The sequence below is a fragment of the Syngnathus acus genome, chromosome 16, assembly GCF_901709675.1.
Source record: "Syngnathus acus chromosome 16, fSynAcu1.2, whole genome shotgun sequence".
NCBI lineage: Eukaryota > Metazoa > Chordata > Actinopteri > Syngnathiformes > Syngnathidae > Syngnathus > Syngnathus acus.
Window position 1 is genome coordinate 8,168,040 of NC_051101.1, and position 15,815 is coordinate 8,183,854.

General features: G+C 38.5%; 1 long non-coding RNA gene across 1 annotated transcript; it reads right to left on the minus strand.

Moving 5' to 3' along the window:
• Positions 1-1,356: 1,356 nt before the first annotated feature.
• LOC119135877 lies at positions 1,357-2,561 on the minus strand. Its single transcript, XR_005100629.1, has 2 exons — positions 2,465-2,561; positions 1,357-2,198 (listed from the first exon to the last, which is right to left on the minus strand). It is a non-coding gene; the product is annotated as an uncharacterized LOC119135877 (long non-coding RNA).
• Positions 2,562-15,815: the final 13,254 nt, after the last annotated feature.

Below are 15,815 nucleotides of genomic sequence, written 5' to 3' on the forward strand. Positions count from 1 at the left end.
TCCACGGAATAAAACATATGAATTAAACTTCATAAGCTTATCTGGTCTTTGATATGTAGACGGTTTATTTCCACATTAATCCCCACATCCCTCCATTGCTTTGGGTCTTTGATGCATGAAGGTGGGTTTAGGCGGAAGCTGCCAGGTGTATAGAAGTGTGTGTTTTACCCATTGCTTGAGCTCTACTTTTCTCCCACTTCCTTCTCTCTCTGTCTTTCACACAGATTTCCTCCAAGAATTTCATCACAAAAGGAAGCCATATGCATTGAAATACTGCTGGAAAGCAGGGGTCATGTAGCCCGATACTGAATTTCCCTTGCCTTTGTGCAATCTTAATTGTCTGTCATTTCTGTCTACAGCCCTGTCTGTGCGCACTCCAAATAAAACCTATGGAAACATGAAAGGTGGAGCACTGCCCTCACTTTCATCAAGGGATCGCTTACCTGGTCTTGCCGTGACTACCCCAGGCTTGTGTTACGTACCTCATAAAAGTAGCTCTTGTTTCACAGATGCACTGCCCCATCTGCGTGCTGGGCTAATCTGTCAGGCCGAGCTCCCAGGCAAATTCTTTTGCAGCGAAATAGACACTGGTACGAACTCTGCAGGCTTTTTCTTCTGCTTGTCTCAATCCCCCTCATGCCTGCAGAGGGCTTCCCTCATGCTGATGACAGTTGGATGCCATGGCAAATTCCTATCTTGCCTCTGCATCTGTCATTGTTTTTGCAGAGGTGTTGACCTCCATATATATATATAGTATATAATATATATATATAATATGTACAAGCAACCTTTTTTTGACCTTGTTGATCTTTTCTCATAAAGCAGCTGAGGTGATCACACCAAAACCTATAATACAAAACGGTTGTGGTATTTAATTCATTTTTTTAAGATTTTTTCTTCAAGGGGAGAAATGGAGAACAGTTTACCTTGAGAGCGGTCTTATCAGGGATGCTGTCGGCTCTGAAGAGCCTGACAGCCGCAGCCTGCTGGGACTCTGAGTGGTCTCACTTGGGCTGCTGCTGTTCACGACAGACAGACCGCACGGCCGTGCTACTTCGCCGTTCTTTCCTTCGTAACATAGTTGCGTAGATCTTTTGGCCAACTCATTTATTGACATAAAGCCCTTTTTGTGAATTTATCTGGAACAGCTAAATTGATAGGTCTATGTGCATTTTAAAGAAATAAAACATTATGTATGTGGTAAGAATTGAAAATCAATCAAATCACATGATGCAAATCATTGGCTTCTCTTTATTAATGTACTTTGTCTTTACACCTATTATTGCTGTTATTAAAAAAAACTGAGTCATATACTGGTCTTAATAATTGAGTATGAAGTCAATAATAGCAATGGAAAAATCGACACGTGTTTATTGTCCTAATGTAGCTTCCTCTCACAACAATGCCTTGATTATTTATAAATGTTCATGCTCATGTTGCCATCCTGCTTACGGTCAGTGTTATTATTTTCATGAATGCATAGAAAAGCCATTAAAGAGGTTTGCTCACATCATCGTTTGCACAATTAATTATACTCAAGCACATACTGAATGTGTTAATGTCTCCTCACACTCTAGGTCAGTTATTAGTCATTGTTAAAGTTTTTGTGCATAAGTGAGACAAACCAGAAGGAGGCCACCCGGGTTGACAACCTGCTTCGCTGACTGTTTTGTTTGAGTTAAGGTGAATGCTTGGTTGTGACAAATTGCCAATAGGTTGTAACAATAAATTTATGTTAACAAAGACATGGCTCCACATTAAGCAAGAGACTCTTTTGGATTGTAACATTATTTGAGTATTACTTCAAAGAAGACCGAGAGTTTGAAACTTATTGGATTTTGGAATTTGTGACATGCAGAATTTTTTGTTGTTTGACAGTTTGAAAAAGTTCCCACTTTAGTGCACGTAAACATTTGATAAACACATCTACATATTTAAAATTCAATATTTATATCCCTGGTGGTTGTATCCTCATAGTAGTCATATTTTAATTACAGCAATAATAAGTCCAGTGTAAAGTGTGACACCCACATGCACAAAGCCACATGACCTGTCAAACAATCCAAACCACCACTGATTCTTCTGTTTGTTCCGAGTGTCTAAATGTTTTTAATTAGCTGGAGGCCATGAGGTTCCCTCAGTGACTGCTTACTGCCTGCAAATCACAAATGGTTCCTGATGTGTCCCGGGGATGAACTCTGACAAAAAACATAAATTGAAGAGGAAAAATGCATTTAAAAAAGCATGGTGGCTTTAGGGCTGCCTGCTGCTGCACAGAAAACGTGCATCACAATCATGTTCAATTGTTCCCTAATTTGTCATCGTCTTTCTGCATAGAAGAAGTTGCTGACGTGAGAAATTAGGCAATCGGGGTGGCATTAGTGTAAAAGCAGAAGACCAAGGCATGCTTATACTCTAATGGATAAGCCCCATTGGGGGTGCAAATAAGCAAGAAAATACTGACGTCTCCCTTTGAAGTGACGGCTGCTCCCAAATTAAACTCTTAGTCACACTGCTACCACAGGGATATGGCTGTTAGTCGTGCCCTACTGTGATCTGAGCACACTTCTGGATCTTATTACAATGTGACGTCTGATTGATACCCTTTAGGGTAGACTGTTGATGAGTAAACTCATACAGCCCGATACTTGCTAAGTCGGTCACAGCGCTGATGGTTTTATTTTATTATTTAATAATTGTTATTCGAATAATCGCCTCAATCTTTGTACTGCACATTTACAATGAACAGTGTCATTCATGTTCATATCCCTCTACTAGTAGTAGTATTAGTATTATGTTTGATAATGACATATTTGTGTCAAACAAGGTACTTCCACTCCCAGACTTTTGAAATAATAAATATAACAAATAACCTAAGAAATGGATTGTCATTTTGCAAATACTGTAGCCTATGTATTTAGGGGAAAAAATAAATTAAAAAAATACACGAAAGAACATGTAGTTAAATTGAGCTACGTTTCAAAATGACAATTCAAGTAATTATTTAGAGATAATAAGAAAATTGTCAAATTTTGAACTAAGTGTTCAGCACCAAGTTGAAAAGAGAAAAAGTGGGAGAGAGACATAGAGAGAAAAAAAGCAGTAAAGATCCCCCAAACCTCCTGCGGCGATTCAATGAGATTACCTCCCCAAAAGATTGAATTAGTTAGGGCAACAGAAGGAAGAGATGCAAGAAACTAATGGTAAATAACAAGCTTGTGACAATTCGTCAGGCAACTTCACAGAGGGGAGGGCTTCAGTGGAATGTCTGAGACTGGACCTTTCCCCTGCACCACGTTATTCGAACAAACAATGTCAATGAAATGGCATCCCACCTCTCAGCAATTTGCATGGTTATCAGAAGAGTGAAAGCCAGTTTAAAGGTACATCCTTTATATGCCGGAGAAAGGATTAAGGCCAGCCCCACAAAGAGGCTTTGATTTCTTGCAAATGTAGAAGTTTCACTATGAAAAGTGAGCTTTCAAAGCTTCAACTTTAACACATACTATGCAGTATGTGTTTAAATACAAATATTTTAATGTGTCTAATATTATCTCAAAATTAATACTAAATGGTGTAATATTTTCCTCAAACAATAGCCATTGCTAAGATTTGCCCGTAACAACATGACCACAACTTGATGATTTTAATCTAAAATTAAAAATCTCATTGTTCTGAATTTTTGAAAGTGAATCAGAAACAGCAGAATCCCATTTTGTGACGTCATCTGACTTTGTTCTCGCTTCGCCACTTGGTCCAATGATCAATATCCTGATCCCACGTAAAGACAAAGGGTGGGGCTGTGTGTGTACGCCATATGCAGTTAGCTGTGAGGTTAGAGTGCAAACCTCATTAGCATGTATAAACTCCCTGAGTCAAGAGGTCGCCTTTGACCCTCACACACAAAACATTGCTCAAAACATGGCTGACAAAGTGTATTTATGTGGGTGAGGGATGTTCTGCGCTGGCTTATGATAAAAAGATCAACAATCAAAAAAGGTTGCTTGTATTTATACATATATATGTATATATGATTTGTTTTATTTATTAAAGCCGTAGTATGTCTTCTGATTCCATCTTCTTCACCCTACAATTATCATTGCAGTACTGCCTCAGCTCCACAGTTGCTTCATAAGCTGAAGTAGTTTAATCAATTAATGCCTAAATGGTAACAGTTGCTGTATTTTCTCTAACTCCACTTGACAATGTGAAGCATACTCACAAAAAAATAAATAAATGAAGCAAATACAGAACTTTATGCTTCAAAAAAAAAAAAATGATCACGACGAGGCGATGTCCCCTCAGTGCCAGTCTAGCACAATGTGTTCCAGTTCACTTTCATCATGTTGTACCAGCTGAACATGGTGTAGCTTTCAGCTCTGCCCTGTGGGAAACCAACTCGGCTTTTCTCTCGTTGTGTGCGTGCGTGTGTGTCATGCTACGTTGTCCCAAACCTTCAATGACCCAAACTCCCTGGGCCTCCAGCGTGGATTGGCCACATAGACTCGATGTGGCAAGCTCCAATGAATGTGACTGTGATTCTCCAACAGAATGTCACCAATGTGAGCCTTAAAGCATGTCTCTTTGGTCTGAGCAGGCCAATTTCTGTGCCACTTCACTTGCATACTTGTTCTTTCTTCTCTTGGTTTTCATTTGAAGTTTTATGTGCCCTCTTTTTTTCCTGGAATATTTTTCTCCCCCTGACGTCTTTATATTTCTGGAGACAAATAGATGGCATCTTAAATGCATAGACACACACTGAACACTACTTTTTGGGTAACAGTGTAGATAAACGCCATTTTATGTCCTAGTGCACAAAGCTTGTTGTGTTTTGGTGAGTTAGTGAGATTTTTTTCTTTGGGATGAAATACATTAGTACATTAGGAGCATAGGACAACAGAAAAGGTGATTAATTTTTAACAAAACAAATTCCTCCATTTCATTTCCTTTCTTTTTTATACTCTACATTACATATCAAAACTATTACAACGCTATTTAATAAGGTTCTCAGTGTCAAAAGGTTTCTCAAAATAATGATGTTGTTTACAAAGGCCTCTGTTCCAGACTGAATTTTTCAGTTGTTGATATTCTTGAACACTGATATTAATTCTCTCTCACAGGATGACCTAATAACAAGTACCTCACATTCATGTAAATATACGGGACATATTTGAGCACTAAACATGATCTCTCTCTTCATGAATGTTTTGGCTCTCATAATAAGTCAGAGCACTGAGTAATATAAACGTGGAAGAATAATAATATGAAGTTGATGGTGTTCAGCATCACACAGAATTCGGTGTGTAATCTAATTAGATGGTTGTTTAATTTGATAGAGTGTGAGGATTCTAATCGCATCACACTGTGGGACATTCACTTCAGTGTATGACGGTTTCTCAAACAATTAAAGATGTTGTTCAAGACTTGAACTCTGTTGTCCAGAAATACTGTATGTTTCCTGAAGATACTAGTTTTCAAAACATTGCTGCAAAGACCTTTGTAGACCTTGAGCAGCCGGGACACTCTGCAAGTTTAGCAATTAAATACATAGGCCAAATGTTTTCAATCCCTGGAGATGCAAACTTAAACAAACTCCAGTTTCTATTTTCAAGCAATGTTAAAAAAAGAGTGAGAGAAGGTGAAAGTTTGAATAGGATACCTCCTTTCACATGTCCAGAGTGTTTATGTTTCGTTTCCTCTTGTATTCCCTTGAAAATGGTAATAATGTCAAGACGTGCTATGTCTTTAATTAGATTCGGGAAAGGAGGAACTTGCCTCCAAATGTCTAAAGCAACAATGTTCTGTAGGTGTTTGAAAGCGGAGCCTAATCAATTCTGAAGCTGATACCTAAGTCAAATAAATGAGACTTCAAACAACCTAGGGTGCTTGTCAAGGCAGAGAAAAAAAGCACAAAAGGAAACGCATACCCAATGTGACATATGCAATGTTTCATCGGAAAAAAAAAGAAAACACCACAGAGCCGCGGCCTGTTTAATGTAAACCCAGAGAGGTTGGGATTTGTTTGGTGTCAAATCAGTAAGTAATTAGCTGATACAGAGGAATGAAAAAAAAAAAACCCTCAGAGAAAAAAATGTAAACACCTGGAGTGTTTCTTTCACATATAAGTTACTTCAGGCTATATCAACAGAAAGAGAACAAACAAAATAGACTCTCAGATTGATCTCCTTGTTTATGAATAGAAACAATAGCTTTTCACTGTGCTCTAAATTAGATTGTAAAATCCCTCTTATTTCCACACACCTCTACATGATTGAGCCTAAAAAGAATTACCATACCAACAAGTAACTTATTAATGAAAATGTTGACTAAAAAATTGGGTATCCTGTTCCTACCCTTTGTAGGCAGCAATATATTCAAACATGTCCAATATGTATAGAAATACTAAATATCTGAAATCACTTTAGTCTTTAAACTGTAAACACAAATTATTAATATTAAGTGAAGGATAATTGATAGCAGGGTTGTAATTAAGTGGCCACAGAAATTATACTAGCAACTGACTAAATTGTTTTGACGTATGTAGGGCTATGGGATATCATGACTCTTTTTCGAACTTTTAATTAGTTCCGTCACCCACAAAAACTGAAGAATGTTACTGTCAGCGCCAATGAAGCCACAAGCATATATATCTGGCATTTATCTCCAGGTTTGTACTCTATTCGTAACCATTTGCCAAGGCTCATTTGAAACACCCTAACGTGATGTGGAGTGAAGTCACTCCTTGGAAATGTCTTGACAAACTGAACATTATCTGCTGGTGATTATCTCACACCAGCACAGAAGTAGTGTGATCCAGAAGTGGCCCCTGGGAAGCCTCCCTTTTCTTCAGAATTAATGTTTACAATCGTTTAGGGGCGTCTGTGGAAGGCATACAGGAGATAGAGGCGTATGTTTGTCTCAGTTCGAAGGATTGCGGTTAAGCTGAAGCTCATCTGGCAACCTTATGGGCGGCTCATCCACTCGAAAGCTTCTGTTACTCTTTTTTTCTCTGGTCTTCATCCTGCTCTTCCTTTTCTCCTTATTTTATCATCTTTTCTTTTATTTTTCTAATTTGTTGTACTCCTATAATTCATAGGATTTCTTTATTTCTGTGTCCAATTTATTCAAATTTAGTGCTCTCAACGCGTTTTTTTGTTTGCGAGAAGTGCACTATATGTCATCCACTGGTATGTGCTGATAGCTGAGATTTAGACAGTCTTTTATGTGTGCCTCATGTGTTGCAATGGCAGGAAGTTGATGTAGTTTGTGTAAATCAATTTGTCATATGAGCACCATATTTGCTGAGTGCATAGGTTCATGAGCTGCGTTTGCGAACGTCATGCCTCTTAAAATAGTGCTTCAAAAGTTCTTTCCGAACATCACACAACCATCAGGTAATATACAAACAAACAAAAAAAACAAAATAAATACATACGTAAATAAATGTTGACTAATGTTTATCTTAAATACTTTCATTGTGATGAAGTGCTGTTTTAAGTGATAAGCAAAACTGCAAACGGGAGTATTTTTCATAGATTTAAGTAGTGTCAATGGAGTGAACCCGGGTCACAAGTGCTGGATAAATTATTTGGGATTCCCCTCTGCCTCCGCCTGTGGCTGGTATGATGAAGGGCAGATATACAGCACTTTAGAATGTGCCAATTAACAGCCCCAGCAGAGTCCGCCACACAGGAGGGCCCCTCATAAAGCCCCACCCTATGGTGTAAGTCGTACCACTTTCAAGTGCTTTATCCGGGCCGAGTCCATAGACAGCTGTTACACTGGCAGGTTTTTAAGCAACCCGAGCATTGCAGACAGACCCGGGAGTTCAGAAAGATTTTCTCAGCAAGCGCCTTCGTAACCTAAGCAAAGGATACATGAGAGGTGAGAGAGAGAGAGGGAAGGTGAGCAAGGCGCACAGGCTGGACAGAGATGCTCTACTTCCTCGCCAACTATTTAGCCATCTCTTCTCTCGAATTGCACCGTAGTTCCAGAAGCAGACATTGTAACATTGGACAAGCCAATAGCATGCAGAGGATGGCCTGCTGAGAACTTGGATGTTGAGATAAGTCCAGTTGTCAGTGCCCCTGCCACATGCCAACAGTTGGCAAAACTCAATGCACAACAATCTCAGCGACACCAATATAACCTTTGTGACTGCGAGAGAAATTCCCACTTTATTGCCAGTTCGCAGTTTTCAATAAGCTTTCATCAAGAGAGATTATTTTTGCTCACTTTAAGGTTGCAAGTAATTTTTGGGCTTTGTATAAAGCAAGCTACTTTAAGAGATGTTGGATGATCTTGGATGTCGATGGAAACTAAACATCTGCTTGAAACTCAGTAAAACAAATTGCTCATCTGATTCTACATACGAGCTGTGAGTCACGTGAATCTCAGTTCGGCAAGGCAAATGGTTTTCATTAGATGAAAAAAATGACGGTTTTCAGTAGAGCAGTGATATGCACTGTACATGCAAACTGAACAATAAGCTGTTTTTTTTTCTCGATTTTGTTGAGCATGGATTGGTTTTATAAGTGTTGAAACTTTTCATGCCCAATATATATATATATGTTTCCCGCATCTGAGGAAGTTGAAATTGTCAGCAGGTAACATCTAAAAACTTTTCATTTGTCTGAACAAAATAACTGCCTTATATATCTAATGTAGACATGTTTGTAAGAAGAGTGGAATCACGAATGCCGAACACTCAAGTCTTACAATTCAGTACGGCACTTCCTTGACTTACAAGTGCACCAATTCACGAGTTGTCCATTGCTCATTGTTATTATTTGTTTTTGCTTGGTGGTATGAGTAAGATAAATACTGTTCTCTAGCATCACCATAAACATCTTCTCTTTTTCATTGCACCTTCTTCATTTGTGTGCTTTATTGTTCTGACATTTTGATAGTAACAGCAGTTAACTACTTTTTTTTTTAATGTGTTCCAATGTTTAGAGGCACAAATAAAGTTTTTTATGGGAGTGATAGTTTGACCCTGTGGGACTTGATTTCTTAAACTCCCTTGGTGCATTTGAAAAGTTGTTTAATGAATTAATAATCGTGTGCCTACTAATTTATCAATATAGTGTACCTTGCGCTCTCAGTGAAGGGTCTGATGGCATTGTTGCTGTTGAAGAAAGCAAGTACAAGCTGAGCTGACCACATGTTAGACGGTATTGGCCACAGATGTGCTCAGACGGATCACAGAGAAAAGGCAATGGCATTTACTCAAGATGTGGAGATGTATTTTTGAACTTTGATGTGAACATGATTTGCCCTGAAAAAAAGCTTTTGTTCCTGTGATTCACATGGTCTTAATAACAGTTCATACATATTTTATATCTATTGAGAACAACAGTCTGAAGTCACGTATAGCCATGAGGACTCCTTGTGAGGACGACTCTGCTTTCGAATATATTAGCTGAGCAGTTTGGACGTGGCGTGATTTTACAAAGTTCTATCCAACCACTGTTAAAAGACTAAAGATTGTCAACCGCATGCAATCCTGTAGGACTGCAAAGCAAGAATTTTGTCAACACACAACCAGAATGTTTATGTTGTTCCCAGAGAAATCTATCCGACCGCAACACATCCATAAGTCATTATTTCTCGTCAAAATATTGTACAACAAATTAGTATTAGCACAAAGCGTAGAGAACTAATTGCAAAAATGTCAGTGTGAAACAATTACTGGTGAATTCTTCAAACATTGGAATGACTCCACATATTTGGATCATATTCTTAAGATGTATTTTAAAGCCAATCATAAATCTTTGTTCTTGCATTCTCATACCAACGCATAGTTTCCCATAAATGATTTACTCTGAAGATTACAAACTGGATCCTTGGGGGAGAATAAAAGTTGGCCTTTCCCCACTGAATTTGCATGACGTGTATTAACACTGCCAAAGCACCTGTTCTGGTGGATAGCTTTTCAGTTAATATTTGACATTGCTGGCTTCTGTTGAAACTTTTTTTGCATTCTGCGCCGTGTGACAGGGCTAACATTACACGGGGTACTGTACAGGGCAACGTCAGGCGTGAAGAAAGAGCTTCCGGTTCAAGCAGAGGCAAACGGTATCACTGCGACGTATCCTGGCTGTTGAGTCCCGGCTTGTGTGAAGTGATATTTCCAACACATTGTGCTCTTGTCCCGCTCTTCTTCTGTTTCAGCACTGGCAGGTGACCCGGCATTGGATGTACTAGCTACAGTACACCGGGTGACAGCATCTGACATTGTAATTGTCTGCTCTGGGCAAGGGCATGGTTGGTGTAATACAGCTTAAGTTTCCTTGCAGTAGAAATAATTCATAACTGGCATTGGGATGTGGCGCTGGTGTCCATAACCTCGTCTCGGCAAGGTGGTGGCAATTTAGATTTACAACATTCCTTTCATGGCTAAAATATTTGAAAGAAAGATTTAACAAGTTCTGAATATCAGGGAATTTCCTTTTTTATTGGACTGAATTGTAAATGTTGTGTTTTAAATTATTAACACTCTCATTTTGCTCCACTTGTCTATTAAGACTATTGCATTGTGACAGTGGAAATTAGAGATAAATGTTTTCATAAATAATCCCGAAAAAACTAATAATGGAAAATGAAAAACAATATAGAACTTATACATCACACAGCTTTGATCTACATATTTAAGGCTTAAATAATTGTACTCAAATTTAATAAAGTGAAAAAAATCTATGAACTATTATTATGATATTAGGAAATATATAGCAAATTACACCTATGCACACATTGATAGGGTAGACAAGTCCAAGAGCAAATATTTCATTTTTTTATTGACAAAGATGGTGCACTGTATTAGATGCCACCTTCTGCACAACATATGTGCTGTGAGTGGATCCTACACTTAAGGGAAATTCCTGTGTTTTAGCCGCAGCTGTGGTATGATACTTCATATGGCCGCACTCCACTTTGTACAGCCCCGGGAATTAGCCTAAACCACAATGGCATGACATCAGAAAGGAAGGCAGGGAAATTCGGACTTTATTGTCTGTCACAGAGGAAATGTTTGCGAAGACTGGAAAAAGCAGTGCAGGGCTCCCGGTTTGAAAACATGCACAATGGCACCTAACTTATTGATATGAACGTGTTAGTTCTTCATTTGACTTAATTTGATGACACAATACACAACTTTAAAGGCAAAGGAATAGAATGGAGTCACGATGTTCCGTTATTTATGACTTGAATGAAATTACAATAGCCCAATAACCAACGTCAAACTGCATCAGTAATCCATCCAAGCTTGAAGGAACATTGTGAAACAACCCCTCTCCTAATAAAGAAAAGTACGATCACAGAGAATAAAACTTTGTCAAAATGTGTTTGGGGAGGGAATTCACTTCAAAGCGATCACAACAACAATGCCGTCTGTCTAATTGATGTTTTGAAACAAATGCTACATGTAAAAACTTATCTTCTGATGAGTATGTAATTACAGAGAGACAATGAATAGCTATAAATATCTCTATGATTACAAACCCCCCTAAAGAACATGATCCGAACTGATGGATAATTAAGGCAAAAATAATTCTGATCCTCCAAAACAATGAGAGTGCGTGTGTGCACGAAGTAATCATCACAATACATTCTCCCTTCCCTAAATATAGTGCTAGCTGATCCTGTGGCGCTGTTGTGTACGTATCATGAAGGAGAACTTGCCGCAAACCTGCTTTAATTGCTTGCTGGAATCATTAATGGAACAGAAGCTCGCCCGAATTTTGCCATTCCGAACACGAGGGTTCTTATGTGCTTGTTGGACTGTCAGTGCCCCTTTTTAACAAACAGACACTAGGAAACAACTTTGATCAACAAACATGTAGCAAACAAGAAGATAATAATGAATCTCCATGTTCAAGTGAGGTCTCTTAAAATAGATTTCAACTATACATCACATTCGAGCAGAATATTTCGGATTTTCGGCCTGCCAATTAATGTCCCAGCATTTGGCGCAGTGCATTGACTGCGTGCCAAATAAGCATATTGTATCATTGAAGAGTGGAAAAAAAAGCTTTGTTGCGTTCTTGATTTAGAGTCAGAAAGAATGTTCATCTGAGACGCGGAAAACTTTAGTCTCTCTGCCTTGCTTTGTAACATCTTTCTTGCTCGATCAAAACATGAGAACGTCACTTTGGGTGGCCGTATAAAAGATAACCACACAACAACATGAGACTGTTTATTTTCAAGTGTACGGTATCTCGATGCCAGGCCAGGCTTTTGTGTCAGCAGGGGTCTACATGGGTTGTTGAGTTGTCATTGAGTTGTTGAACGAGCACTCGGGCAAGTCTGCTCCGTGTTTCTATTTGTGTTTGAGTGTCGCTGTGCCGAGAACACCTCGCACATTCTCTCCCCTTTCTCCAACCTCCTCCATTGGCAGGCGTGCGTGTCTTACAGCAGCATACCACTTCTGGAAAGAAAGCCTGTGACCAAGGCATCCGTTCCTTTTACTGCCATTGTGTCACATAAACAACAAGGCAAAAAAGGGGGCAGAAAACGACATCGATCTGGATTCCATAGCGGCCCTGCTGTGGCTGCAGCTAACTTTTTGTTGCTTGTTGTTGTTGTGTTTCCCACTGCCGGGGCCACGCTGAGGCGGCTTTTGTGTCGGCCTTCAACCAGTAGTGCACTCATGAAAGCAGATAAATGGATTAGAGGGGGGAAGATATGGGCGGGCATCCTTGAGGATAGACAAACGGGATGTTTAAGTGAAGAAGGGGGGGGGGGGGTTGAAAGAGGAGAGGAGGGAGAGAAAGAGGGAAAGACATTTGTGTTGGACAACAAGGGGTCGAGTCTGTTGTGCGGCCAAAAAAGACAAGACAGTGATAAACTTTCCTCCCCGTGCAGTCACCTTTCCCCCCCTTCAGTCTCTATGCCACACGCACACACACACACATACACACACACACACACACACACACACACACACACACACACACACACACACACACACACACACACACACACACACACACACACACACACACACACACACACACACACACACACACACACACACACACACACACACACAGACTAACACAATTCAGCCTTAAAATGAATGGATTGCCACACTATGACATGTCTCAGTTGCAGGGGGAGATGGTCCTTGTTCGCCAACAAAGGACAGTGGTAACATGGGGGGGGACAGCCTGTGACAGAATGCTAAATTGTTTTAGGGTCAACAAGTTATTGTCTTTGCTTGAGCCATAATTTCCATATCTCCTATGTTTCAGCACTCAGTCCTTGTGCGGAAATAACAAAAGCTCTTGTCGCCACTTGGCTTAATTTATTTGTTTGCTCTTGTTTTCTTTTATACTGTGTTTTTAATAATGGGCAATCTGATTCAAAATACACTTCCTTCGTATTTACTCTAATTAAAATATTTTCAACACATTTGCCATTACAACACACCTCTAAAATGATAAATATTCAAGCAGTAGCTTCAGTCTCTTAAAGACATAATCGTATGCATATTTATCCCTCATAATCCCGAAAGTGCTTTAAATAAATATATTTATTTAAATTCTTATCTCTAGGTCCTCATCTCTTTAATTCATGTTCTTTATTTTCTTTATTTCTCCATGGATTGTGGCCCGGGGTGTATAGGGAAGCAATGGCTGAAAGTGACAGCCTAATTATCAGCTCCAACCCTGCTCATTACGCATTAGACAATCCACCGTACATCCCTTACTAAATGAATAATTTTGTATATATTATGGGAACACAATATTGTGGCCTGCAGCTAATGTCTTTGTTCAAACCTGAAGCTGTTTGACGACAAAGGAAATAAACGGGACTCAGAGATGTTATTTAATTTCTGCCTGAAAAGTCGGCACACAGCTGGATATTGTGCAAGAACTGAACGTACCGAACTGAGAAAATTACACATCTGCCTTTTCTGCCACAGTATGAATGTGCAATGTTGTTACCAAAAACGGTGTCAATGCATATTAGGTGAACCTGCCAAAATTTAGTCCTGTCATCACAACAGTGTTAGTGTAATTAGGACATGGCTGAATATACAGGAGAAAAAGAGTGTATCTTAGTTATACTGTCGTTTTAAAAAAAGAAACTTATACGAAAGTGAATAATTTATGTTGACATTTATGTTTATTTGCTATTCTTTGTGTTTGGACAAACACATTTTCCATTTCTTTGCTGTGTTTTTCAGCAATAGCAGAATCACCCTATTCAACCTTTAATGACCTTTTGTCAATTCTTCAACTTGGTCGTGGCTGTGTCAAAAGCAATAGCCGTTTAAGTGACACAGATTTATCTACATCGACATTCCCCTTTTCACCCACAGTCAGTGCGCTCACTGTCAGAATGTCCGTTTTTCTAAATGTGTTAGTGCCAACAATATTATACTAACATACTGTATAAACATAACTGTTGTCTCAAACTATATTATACTAACATATCTTCAAACAGTAGTTATAGCCAACACATAAGTAAGCCATAGTACTATTATAAATGTTGGTGCTTATTATTCGTTGATTTTAAATAAACAAAAATAATATGGTTACTGCATAAATAGTAATTCACTTTTAACATTAAATAAACATTGTTATTTTATATTAAAATAATTTGGCAAATTTGTATTTTTTTGTGGTCATGAGCTGTAAGACAATTACCAAAATTAAACTCCAAAAAGACTTAATGGCTCACATATACTGAGTTTGGAAATAACTTTTTTGGAGGTGCATGTATTATTTGAGCATTTTCTTTTTATCAAAATACGTTAAAGTCTTTTAAGTTCAAGTTAAATTGCCAACTATAAAATTTTCCCTTTATGGTCATGTTTTTATTTATTTATTACGTTTTTCAAGTTGGAAAAAGTTTTTCCAGCTCCTGTCTATAGAGGTCGCTGTGATATAGCAAAACTGATTTGTTTTTAGGCAACGACCATAATAAATCCATTGAACGGTGGTTCACTTTGCAGGTCATCATACTGTATAAATAAATGCTCATTTCAAATAAAATATAATTTTAAATAAAATATAATAATATTATTAATAATATCACCAACAATAATGAAAATCACTGATTCTCACCTAAAATACTAGTTCAACTTAATTCAAGTAATTACAACGCTATATTAGTATTTTCACTTGAGAGCGATATTAAAGTGGTGTAAAATATATATAGCTTTGTCAAACATGCAATTTACATTCATTTGCACACACACACACACACACACACACACACACACGCAAACACACGCACGCACGCACGCACGCACACACACACAAATCACCCCTCACTTAAACTCAATTTGGCCATTATTATTAGTCAATGCACGGTTTTGGTCGTCGACGCAGTACCCAAAGTTGATTTATAGTCTAACGATCACTATCAGCCTCTGCACAGACAACATCCCCAAGCACTCACCCTGCTCCCAACATCAACAATGTCAGTCTGCCCCTCCCCCGATAAAAAAAAAAAAATATATATTAATTATTTATCTTCGAATCGACGTCTCCCTCTGACAGATTAGATTTTAACCATTTGATTTTGTTTGGACTGGGCGTTCCCATATTATTACTTAATGACCTTCCCAGCTGCTCCTGTCCATTTTCTGTCACTAGCAACCATCTGGACACTTATTAGCACCTCAATGCATCCACGCTGCTTTCCTCCAAAACTTGAATAAAATTAAGCATGCTGTTATAGACTGCCAGTATTTTTCTCCTTCCAGCACCCAATAAACATTCAATTGATAAGCTGTGGCATAGGTCTGTATTAATAATAATAAAAAAATAATAATAATTAATAATAATAATAATACAAGTGTTCTG